The sequence below is a fragment of the Sminthopsis crassicaudata genome, chromosome 2 (genome assembly GCF_048593235.1).
Source record: "Sminthopsis crassicaudata isolate SCR6 chromosome 2, ASM4859323v1, whole genome shotgun sequence".
In the NCBI taxonomy this organism is placed as follows: domain Eukaryota; kingdom Metazoa; phylum Chordata; class Mammalia; order Dasyuromorphia; family Dasyuridae; genus Sminthopsis; species Sminthopsis crassicaudata.
Genome location: NC_133618.1, coordinates 347,365,386 through 347,377,627, shown reverse-complemented (window position 1 = coordinate 347,377,627; position 12,242 = coordinate 347,365,386). Strand labels below are relative to the sequence as shown.

At 34.1% G+C, this 12,242-nt stretch overlaps 1 protein-coding gene across 4 annotated transcripts in view; it reads right to left on the bottom strand.

Moving 5' to 3' along the window:
- The window catches only part of LOC141556502 (mirror-image polydactyly gene 1 protein-like), a 259,090-nt gene that overhangs the window by 85,325 nt on the left and 161,523 nt on the right, over window positions 1-12,242 (bottom strand). The window lies entirely within an intron of this gene.

Below are 12,242 nucleotides of genomic sequence, written 5' to 3'. Positions count from 1 at the left end.
GAGGATAGGAAAAGATAATGGTAAACTTTGGAAGAAATGGAAGAAAATTAACACACTAGCATTGTTGGTGGAATTGTGAAATGATCAAGTTATTCTGGAGAGAAATTTGGAACTATACCCAAAGGGCCATCAAACTGTGCATACTGCTTGATCCAGCAGTGCTACTACAAGGTCAGTATTCCAAGGAAATCATAAAGGAGGGAAAAGAATCCACATATGCAAAAATGCTTATAGTATTCTTTTTGTGGTGGCAAAGAATTGCAAAGTGAGTAGATGACCATCAGTTGGAGAATGCCTGAATAATAATGGTATATGAAAGTAATGGAATATTATTGTTCTATAAAAAAAAATAATGAACAAACTGATTTTAGAAAGGCCTGGAAAGATTTACACAAACAGATGTTGAGTGAAGCAATTAAAATCAATAACAAAATGTACAAATTAACAGCAAGATTGTGTAGTAATCAATTAAGAAAGACTTGGTTCTTATCAGTGGCTCAGTAATCTAAGGCAATTCCAATAAACTTTGGATAGAAAACGTCATCTGCACATCTGCATCCAGAGAGAGAAGTTGGAGAATGAATGTAAATCAACAAATGTTATGTTTTCTTTTTTTTTCTTTTTTTTTTCCTATTATGGTTTTTTCCTTTTGTTCCGATTTTTCTCTTCCAACATAATTCATAAAGAAATATGTATTAAAAAAAACCAATGTATAACCAGAAAAATAAAAATAAAAGTAAAAAACAAAACAAAACACATAGATGAATGTTTTGAATGAAAAAGAATGAAATGAAATAATTCATAAATTTAACACTTAATAAAAAAGATGTTTAGTCACAGCATGAAAAGGAGAGTCAATAGGAATATAAGCATTCGAATAGGGGAGATATAGTTCCCATCATCTTCATACAAAAATGTGTCTGGTCAGCACAGAAATGGAACATCCAGCAAATCTTAAGGGCTCCTTATTCCTTAGTATCTAAAATGCCCTAATGAGGAATCCTTGTTAAGGAGTACTTGGCTTGTTTTAGCCTGCTGGGCCAAGAAAGTCTCAGGTAAAACTTCCTTTCCTTTTATGGAAACAGAATAGTGATATGTATATCAAGAAAGTCTTTTAGAGACTGCTTTTTTAGCACCTCATCCCACAATGACAAGGTGCTAACAGTACTCTAGAAGGCCTTCTACTATTTATATTGCTTGGAAGGAAGGAAGGAAGGAAGGAAGGAAGGAAGGAAGGAAGGAAGGAAGGAAGGAAGGAAGGAACCACAGAAACTTTCTATAGGAATAGGAAATGCTGGGGTTCATCTTCAGAGGACACTGAAATTTAAAAAAGAAAAAAAAAGTTTCTTCTACTCCCAAAGAGTAACGTCAAATAGATCTCAGCCTAGAGAGAATTAATGAACTCAAAAAAAAAATTTAAAAACCAAATATCAAACATTGAAGATAAATTAAAACTAAAAACCATCCAAGAAAAACAAGATTATGAAAAAAAAAAACTGACCAACTAGAAAAGGAGATACAGAGTCTCAAAGACAAAAAATAATTCATTGAAAATTAGCACTGGGTACAGGCAGCTAGATGGCACAGTATCATATATATAAAGTATCAACCCTTAAGTCAGGAAGACCTGAGTTCAAATCTTGCCTCAGACACTTAATGCTTTCTTGCTATGTGACCCTAGGAAAGTCAAATTTTAGTCTTCACATATAGGCATTTAAAATTTTCTTATCTATTTTATTAAAAAACAGAATTTGAAAAAGAAAAATAGAAAAGGAATACAAAACAAAACAGAACAGAACATAGCATTGTCATGTGCCCAGGAAAACATCAGCGAGGGTTCAAAATATATAACAATAAATTATCAGTTCAAGAAAATATATAACAGTTGAACAAATTATATTCACGAGTATCTATCTTTTCTTTACTTCCTTGTAGGTTGTTCTTTTGTTCTCTGCTGTGCACCTTTTTTTACATCCCCTTACTCAGTTCTAATTTTATTTTCATAATATTTTGTTTTTCTTGAATGGCTTTTAGTTTTAGTTTTTACTCAATGTCATTTGATTTTTTAAATCTTTTTTGAGGTTTTTTCAGTTGTTATTGCTGAGGCAAGTGGGGTCAAGTGATTTGCCTAAAAAGAAGCTTAAAGTAGAAATATGAATTGGTCTCATGCCCCAAAAATCTTCTAGAAAGAGTTTCAACATGATTTTTTAAAAGTTCTATATTTTATTTTTCCCCATTTACTTATTTTTAAAAGTTGAGTTCCAAATTCTCTCCCTCTTTTCTTCCTCCCATCATTGAGAAGCCAAGTAATTTCATATTAGTCATGTTGTAAAAAAAAATACAGACTAAAGGGGGAAAAAAGTAAAATAAAAGAAAAAAGTATGCTGGAATCTGTATTCAGACTCCATCAGTTCATTCTCTGGAGATGGATATCATTTTTCATTATAAGTCCTTCAGAGTTGTCTTGTGTCACTGCACTGCCAAGAATAGCTAAGTTATTTGAAATGATTTTCATGTATTACTTGTACACAAGATTCTCATGGTTCAGCTCCTTTCATTTTGCATTAGTTCATGTAAGTCTTTCCAGGTTTTTCTGAGATTTGGAACATAATATAACATATATATTATATAATATAAAGAACTGATGGAATCTGAATACAGATTCCAGCATACTTTTTCTTTTACTTTCTTTCTTTAGTCTGTGTTTTTTTACAACATGACTAATATGGAATGGTGTGAGGAAGAAATTTAATATACAAATAACATATAATATTATATATAACATATATTTGAAATATAACTCTAATATAATATAACTTATTCAATCATTCCTCAATTAGTTGCCATCCTCTCAATTTCCAATTCTCATAAAGGACATTAAAATCAAATAAAACCAGGAGAAGAAAAATTAGGAAAAGAGATAATAATTATGCAAAAGAATCATGAAAAAGGAATCAAGAATCTGGTAACAAATGCACACAAAATGGGAAAATGTACAAAAATGAAGAAAACAACTCCTTGAAAAGTAAAATTAGCAAATAGAAAAGGAGATTTAAAAATCCAATGAAGAAAATAACTTTAAAAGTATAATTGGCTAAAAAATCTAACTGATGGGTAAATTATGGTATATGAAGGTTATGGAATATTATTGCTCTGTAAGAAATGATCAGCAGGAGGAATACAGAGAGGCCTGGAGAGACTTACATCAACTGATGTTGAGTGAAATGAACAGAACCAGAAGATCACTATACACTTCAACAACAATACTGTATGAGGATGTATTCTGATGGAAGTGGAAATCTTCAACATAAAGAAGATCCAACTCACTTCCAGTTGATCAATGATGGACAGAAATAACTACACCCAGAGAAGGAACACTGGGAAGTGAATGTAAATTGTTAGCACTACTGTCTATCTACCCAGGTTACTTATACCTTCGGAATCTAATACTTAATGTGCAACAAGAAAATGGTATTTACACGCATATATTGTATCTAGGTTATATTGTAACACATGTAAAATGTATGGGATTGCCTGTCATCGGGGGGAGGAAGTGGAGGGAGGGGGGGATAATTTGGAAAAATGAATACAAGGGATAATATTATTTTAAAAAATTACTCATGCATATATACTATGGGAAAAAATTCTAAATAAAATTTTAAAAAAATCTAACTGAGAAAAACAACACCTTAAAAGTTAGAATTGAGCAAGAACAATAATATTTCATGTAACATAACTCATTCAGATATTCCCCAACTGATGGGCATCAACTCAGTTTCCAGTTCCTTGCCACTTCAAAAAAGGACTGCTACAAACATTATTGCACATATGGGTCCTTTTCCCTTTTTTTATGATCTCTGGGTTGCAGGCCCAACAGAGACATTGCTAGATCAAAAGGTATGCACAGCTTGATAACTCTTCAGGCATAGTTTCAAATTGCTCTCCAGAACATTGGATTAGTTCACAAATCCACCAACAATATATTAGTATCCCAGTTTTCCCACATCCCCTCCAACATTTTTATCATTTTTTTTCTAGTCATCTTAGTCAATCTGAGAAGTGTGCAGTCGTACCTCAGAGTTGTCTTAATTTGTATTTCTCTGAACAGTGATTTAGAGCATTTTTTCATGTCTAGAAATGGTTTTAATTTCTTTATCTGAAAAATGTGTATTCATGTTATAATTCTCGTATTCTTGTAAATCTGACTCAATTCTCTACATATTTTAGAAATGAGGTCTTTATGAGAACCCTTGGATGTTAAAAAAAAAAAAAATTCCCGCAGGTTTCTGCTTCCCTTCTAGTCTTGTCTACATTGGTTTTGTTTGGAAACTTTTAAATTTAATATAATCAAAATTATCCTTTTTGCATTTCATAATGTTCTCTAGTTTTAATTTGGCCATAAATGCCTCCCTTCTCCATAAATCTGAGAGGCAGACTATCCTTTGTTGTTCTAATTTGCTTATAGTATCACTCTTTTTTTGTCTAAATAATGAAATCAATGCCAAGTTTCTGCCATGCTAGAAAATTCAGTTTTTAAATATGAGACTCAAGAGAAACATCAAAAGGTAAACAGGAAAGAAAAAACATAAGTTATTAAATAAGATTAAATTGTTTCTTATACCTACACCTTTAACTCAAGAACAGTATCTCTATTAGGGCAGATAAGCAGATAGGAAGAGAATGCATACTCAGAAAGTACAAATCTAAGTTGACTTTGATGTTATAAGACTAAAAAGTAATTAAGAAGTTTGAAAGAAGATTGCGCTGGGAGAAGAGGAAAGGAAGAATCAGAATGGGATAAATTACATTACATAAAGAGGCACAAAATAACCTATTACAATGAAGGGGGGAAATGTATAGAGGTGAGCATTGTTTGAACTTTACTCTCATTGGTTTTGGCTTAAAGAGGAAATAACATACACAATCAGTTGGGTAAAGAAATCTATCTAATCCTATAGAAAAGTAGGAATGTAGAAGGATAAGAAAAAGGGGGACTGACAGAAGGGAAAGCAGATTGAGGAAGGTGGTGGTAAGAAGCAAAATATTGGTGAGGAGAATTATAGTGAAAGAAGAAACAAAAATATCAACAGGGAAAATAGGATAGAGGGTAGTATACCATTAGAAATCATAACTGTGATTGTGAATAGGATGATCTCTCCCATAAGACAGAAGCCAATAGCAGAGGGGATTAAAAACTGGAATCCTAACATAGTAATTTACAAGAAATACACTTGAAGTAGAGAGACATATAAAATAAAAGTAAAAGGCTGGGGAACAATATATTATGCTTCAACTGAAGTTAAAAAAAATCATAACCTCAGAAGTAAAGGGGGCACCTAGGTGGTGGAGTGGATAGAGCACCAGCCCTGAATTCAGGAGGACCCGAGTTCAAATCTGGCCTCAGACACTTAACACTTCCTAGCAGTGTAACCCCTAGGCGTCACTTAACCCAATTGCTTCAATGAGAGAGAGAGAGAGAGAGAGAGAGAGAGAGAGAGAGAGAGAGAGAGGGAGAGGGAGAGGGAGAGGGAGAGGGAGAGGGAGAGGGAGAGGGAGAGGGAGAGGGAGAGGGAGAGGGAGAGGGAGAGGGAGAGGGAGAGGGAGAGGGAGAGGGAGAGGGAGAGGGAGAGGGAGAGGGAGAGGGAGAGGGAGAGGGAGAGGGAGAGGGAGAGGGAGAGGGAGAGGGAGAGGGAGAGGGAGAGGGAGAGGGAGAGAGGGAGGGAGAGGGAGAGAGGGAGGGAGGGAGGGAGGGAGGGAGGGAGGGAGGAGAGGAAAGAAACTACATCTTGCAAAGAAAAGTAAGCAAAGCCAGGAGAATATTGTATATACCAATAGCAATACCATACCATGGTCAACTATAATTTGACTTAGCTCCTCTTCAGCAATACATTGTTCCAAGACAATTCTAAAAGATTCATGACAGAAAATTCTATACACATCCAAAGAAAGAATTAGTGAAATCTGAATGAAGATTAACCATTTTCACTTTGTTTCTTCTTTCACAATATGACTAATATAGAAAAAATGTTTTACATAATTGCACATATGTAATCTGTATCAAACTGCTTACTTTCTTGGGGGAGTGGTGAGAGCAAGGGAGAGGGGAAATGTGGAACTCAAAATTTTATTTTAAAAAGGTAAAATTATTTTAACATATAATTGGAAAAAATTAAATACTATGAAAAACAATTACAGTGACAGGTGAAACAACTTTATTTCATTCCCTTTAATCTACTGTACGATGCCAGACATTGTTTATGGCATCAATAGCCAAATGGCATTGTTGTTTGGCAGTTGGATAGATAAATTGAGGATGACTTGAATTCAAATCCAACCTTAGACACTTATGATCTATGTAAACTTGGAAATCATTTGATCTTTATCTACCTAATCTTTGTAGAGATAATAACAAGTGCTTTGCAAACATTAAAGCTCTACATGAATATCAGCTTTATTGTTATCATTACCACCATACTCATCAACATATTTTTAAAGAGAATTAGCATAGCTGACATAATATCTTCTTTCATCTCCATAATCAAGGAGAAAATAACTTTCACCTCTCAAAAGATATGATAATTTGGTAAACAGAATGTCTTGGGATAGCTTCAAATGTTTCAGTTTGTCCCTATTTAAAGACAAAAAAACTCAAAAAAAAAAAAACAAAAAAACCCTAAGGAGCCTACACAGGTAATCTAATCTCAAGGAGCCATTATTCCTCTTTATTCAGTGTCTCTCTTTTAATCTTCCTCCTAACTATCTGTGGAATGTGGAATGTAGTGATGAGTCTATTGGAACCTTGGTGTGACAGTAGCTCAGTCCAACCATAACAATCCCATATGTCCAATTTGGATTATATTTTACAGGATGTTATAGAATTTGATGAAACTGAAATATACTCTTATTGCCCTATACTACACTGTGTGATAAAGCATTATCACTATTTTAATAGGCTGATGATCAATTACTTCCTCATTAACTTGATGGAGAAGCCATACCCAAAGATCTCTCCAAGCAGGATACCATTTTCCTCCCACCATCCTTAGAACACTTATTTGCATTTATAGCTATATTTGCCTAGAGTGCAACTGAAATTGTCTTCATATCCTCCTTTAATTTCTCCAATTGATTTGCCTACATTTCTCTGACAGTATGACAGAGGAAACAAAAAGCTAAAGCTAAAATCAAATAGGAAGAGATACATTCAGAATAGGGGATCTAATTGACCTGAAAGCAGACTTATCACAAGGCATGGAAAGTTCTTATCCTTACTCCTTCTCCCATTAGATCCAATCTATCAAACCCATCTTTTAAAATGTTATCCCCTTTCTTATAGACTCTCATGAGATGAGAATTCATCTCTATAAGCACAACTCCTATCCCAATGACCTAAACATGGATGGACAAAGATCATTATTGTTGTAACTAACTTTGCCAAAACAAGTCTTCCTTAATATGCCTGAACTTTTAAAACTCTGATAGTAAAAAGGAATTCTAAATCAACTCCATTTAGCTGCATGCTCATTAACCATTCTCCTAATGGCTCATTAGGTTGCTACTTAGACTTGTAATTTCTCAAGATACTAGATAATGAAAAGTCATCCACCTTCTGCCCCTTGCCCCTTATCACCTAGTCAGTGTAGTAATATGGCAAATCAGACTGTGACAGATTTTTACTTTTCATCTTTATTTCCACTTAGGTCCTTTCCATTATCCATGCTATCACACATTTTCCCGTAAACAAAAAAATTGGTCTGCCTGCTACCTGCTAGTGTTCTTTGACATCATTAGCATCACCCTTTTCATCAGGTCCACTAACTAACTGCCCTCTTATCTTCATTACATGATCATTAAAAACAAAGAGCTCTCTCTTTAATTGCTGAATGTGCTAAGCCAGTTTACTTTCTTTTTTTTTTTACAATTATCTTTTTTTAAATAATATTATCCCTTGTATTCATTTTTCCAAATTATCCTCCCCATCCCTCCACTCCCTCCCCCCGATGACAGGCAATCCCATACATTTTACATGTGTTACAATATAACCTAGATACAATATATGTGTGTAAATACCATTTTCTTGTTGCACATTAAGTATTAGATTCCAAAGGTATAAGTAACCTGGGTAGGTAGACAGTAGTGCTAACAATTTACATTCACTTCCCAGTGTTCCTTCTCTGGGTGTAGTTATTTCTGTCCATCATTGATCAACTGGAAGTGAGTTGGATCTTCTTTATGTTGAAGATATCCACTTCCATCAGAATACCTTTTCATACAGCATTGAAGTGTACAGTGATCTTCTGGTTCTGTTCATTTCACTCAGCATCAGTTGATGTAAGTCTCTCCAGGCCTCTCTGTATTCCTCCTGCTGGTCATTTCTTACAGAGCAATAATATTCCATAACCTTCATATACCATAATTTACCCAACCATTCTCCAATTGATGGACATGCATTCAACTTCCAGTTTCTAGCTACAACAAAAAGAGCTGCCACAAACATTTTGGCACATACAGGTCCCTTTCCGCTCTTTAGTATTTCTTTGGGATATAATCCCAATAGCAGCAATGCTGGGTCAAAGGGTATGCACAGTTTGATAACTTTTTGGGCATAGTTCCAAATTGCTCTCCAGAATGGCTGGATTCTTTCACAACTCCACCAACAATGTATCAGTGTCCCAGTTTTCCCACATCCCCTCCAACATTCATCATTATTTGTTCCTGTCATCTTAGCCAATCTGACAGGTGTGTAGTGGTATCTCAGAGTTGTCTTAATTTGCATTTCTCTGATCAGTAGTGATTTGGAACACTCTTTCATATGAGTGGAAATAGTTTCAATTTCATCATCTGAGAATTGTCTGTTCATATCCTTTGACCATTTATCAATTGGAGAATGGTTTGATTTCTTATAAATTAGGGTCAGTTCTCTATATATTTTGGAAATGAGACCTTTGTCAGAACCTTTACTTTTAAAATTATTTTCCCAATTTGTTACTTCCCTTCTAATCTTGTTTGCATTAGTATTGTTTGTACAGAAACTTTTTAGTTTGATGTAATCAAAATCTTCTGTTTTGTGATCAATAATGATCTCTAGTTCTCCTCTGGTCATAAATTCCTTCCTCCTCCACAGGTCTGAGAGGTAGACTATTCTCTGTTTCTCTAATCTATTTATTATCTCATTCTTTATGCCTAAATCATGGACCCATTTTGATCTTATCTTGGTATATGGTGTTAAGTGTGGATCCATATCTAATTTCTGCCATACTAATTTCCAGTTTTCCCAACAGTTTTTTCCAAATAATGAATTTTTGTCCCTAATGTTGGTATCTTTGAGTTTGTCAAAGATTAGATTGCTATAGATGTACCCTTTTTTGTCCTTTGTATCTAATCTGTTCCACTGATCTACCGGTCTATTTCTTAGCCAATACCAAATGGTTTTGGTGACTGCTGCTATATGATATAGCTTTAGATCAGCTATTTAGATAGCTTAGACCACATTCCTCTGACTTTTTTTTTTTTTTCATTAGTTCCCTTGCAATTCTCGACCTTTTATTCTTCCATATGAATTTTGTTGTTATTTTTTCCAGGTCATTAAAATAGTTTCTTGGGAGTCTGATTGGTATAGCACTAAATAAATAGATTAGTTTGGGGAGTATTGTCATCTTTATTATATTTGCTCGGCCTATCCAAGAGCACTGAATGTCTTTCCAATTATTTAAATCTGACTTTATTTGTGTGGCAAGTGTTTTGTAATTTTTCTCATATAATTCCTGACTATTCTTTGGTAGTTGGATTCCCAAATACTTTATACTCTCAACATTTGTTTGGAATGGAATTTCTCTTTGTATCTCTTGCTGTTGCATTTTGTTGGTGATATATAAAAATGCTGAGGATTTATGTGGATTTATTTTGTATCCTGCCACTTTGCTAAAATTCTGAATTATTTCTAATAGCTTTTTAGCAGAGTCTTTGGGGTTCTCTAAGTATTCCATCATGTCATCTGCAAAGAGTGATAGTTTGATTTCCTCATTTCCTACTCTAATTCCTTGAATCTCTTTCTCGGCTCTTATTGCCAAGGCTAGCGTTTCTAGTACTATATTGAATAGTAATGGTGATAGTGGGCAACCTTGTTTCACTCCTGATCTTACTGGGAAAGGTTGCAGTTTATTTCTATTGCATATTATGCTTACTGATGGTCTTAAATATATGCTCCTGATTATTCTAAGGAGTAGTCCATTTATTCCTATACTCTCAAGAGTTTTTAGTAGGAATGGATGTTGGATTTTGTCAAATGCTTTTTCTGCATCTATTGAGATGATCATATGGTTTTTATTAATTTGATTATTAATATGGTCAATTATACTAATAGTTTTCCTAATATTAAACCAGCCCTGCATTCCTGGTATAAATCCTACTTGATCATAGTATACTATCCTGGGGATGATTTTCTGAAATCTTTTTTAAGCCAGTTTACTTTCATTGCGTTCATACTATCAAATTTCTCACAAAATATTAAAAATAAGGAATATTTTATTTAGTATCATCTTTATTCACTTATGCATAATCCTTCTTTCACTTTGACAATGATGTGAGCCACAATAACAGTGTGATCTAATTCTGCCTCAATTTTCACCAAAAGCAGTAGCACAAGACTGACAAAGGCCAGTGTGGTCCAAATTAGAGCATGGATGAAATGGAGCACTCAGCAAACAGTAGTGCTTAAAGGAGAATCAACAACCTCATACAACTTTTCTTATGTACACATGGCATCCTTCATCTCCATATAGAAATATATCTATTTAGCATGGTAGGATATGATAACTTGAACCACAAAAGCACATCAAGTAAAAGTATAAAAGTCTGAAGGGAACTGAATACATTTATTCTGGCCTCATTTGTTCCTTAGGTAACAACAACACATGGATCTTGGCTTCTTGGGCCAATCAAGATTAGATGACTGCTTGCTTTTTAAGGAAATAACCCACCTAGCCTTTTTGATGGAGGAACTAAGTAGATGTTGTTCTTACTTACAAGGTATCATCTTATACTCTTCTTTATTAAGTCAAAATCACAGAGGAAAAAAATGCTCATTTCAAATCCTTATAACCACTTACTTCTGTACTCTTAACATACTGATTCTGACCTCAATAATCTACCAAAAGTCTCTCTTCAAAATTACTAAAAATTTCCATTCCTTAACTACAACATCAAGGCAGCAACATCTGGATAACCTAGTGATATGGACATGGATTTGAATAGTGACAATAAGGCTGGCTATATACTTTTGGAAGTCAATTCCATAGAAATGAGCATTACATGGATTCACTAGAGTTGATGAGAAAACTAAGAGAATTTAGAAAAAGTGGAAGGCCCAGGAAATACTCTTTGAGAGAATAGAACTAGGTGATGAGGAGACAAAAAAAAAGCATTTATAAAGTCCAGATAACATCCAGAACAAGCAATATCATGGATGGCAATGGAGAAGTGATATATTGGAAGATGAGGTAGTTATTCATGTTAAGAGCTACAGAGACTTGACTGCTAAAAATAATAAGACTAAAATAACTAAGAAAAGCCCACAAAGTTGTCTAAATGATTTCTTAAAATTTAAGTTTTTTCATTGTTACTACCCTGCTCAAAAAATGTGAGAGTTTTCTTACTACCTCTGGGATACAATAAAAATTCCCTAATTAGTTTCTCCCACACAATCCATCTAGAATTCACAGACTTGACATGCCACCTAATTTGGACACTAATAAATAGACTGAATATTCCATTAACTCAATGACAGCTCCTGTCTTCATATCTTCACATAGTATTACCTGCCTCTCATATTTTGTCTTCCTTAATTAAGTTCAAGTGTCAACTCTTAATGGAATCCTTCACTGATTCACTCATAAATCAAGTGTTCTCTCCTTCCTTAAAATATCTTGTATTTACTTATTCATGGTATATGTTGAACCTCCCCCCAAACGAATATAAATTCATTTCAGAGCAACTATTTGATTTTGTTTTTACATCCATAGCACTTAGCATAGTGCCCAGCGCATAATGTTCAATTAACATATATTTGAAGTGTCAAATATTTTGTTTTGTATTCAAAACCAGTTTCCTAAGTCATATTTTTCCATTTCACTTCACTCCACTGCCTTTAATTTGTTTCAGGAAAGAAGGCTTTATAGGTGACATTATTATCTCAAATTATGAAGCATTTTTGAGAAACAATAAAGTCTCAGATTTTTATATTC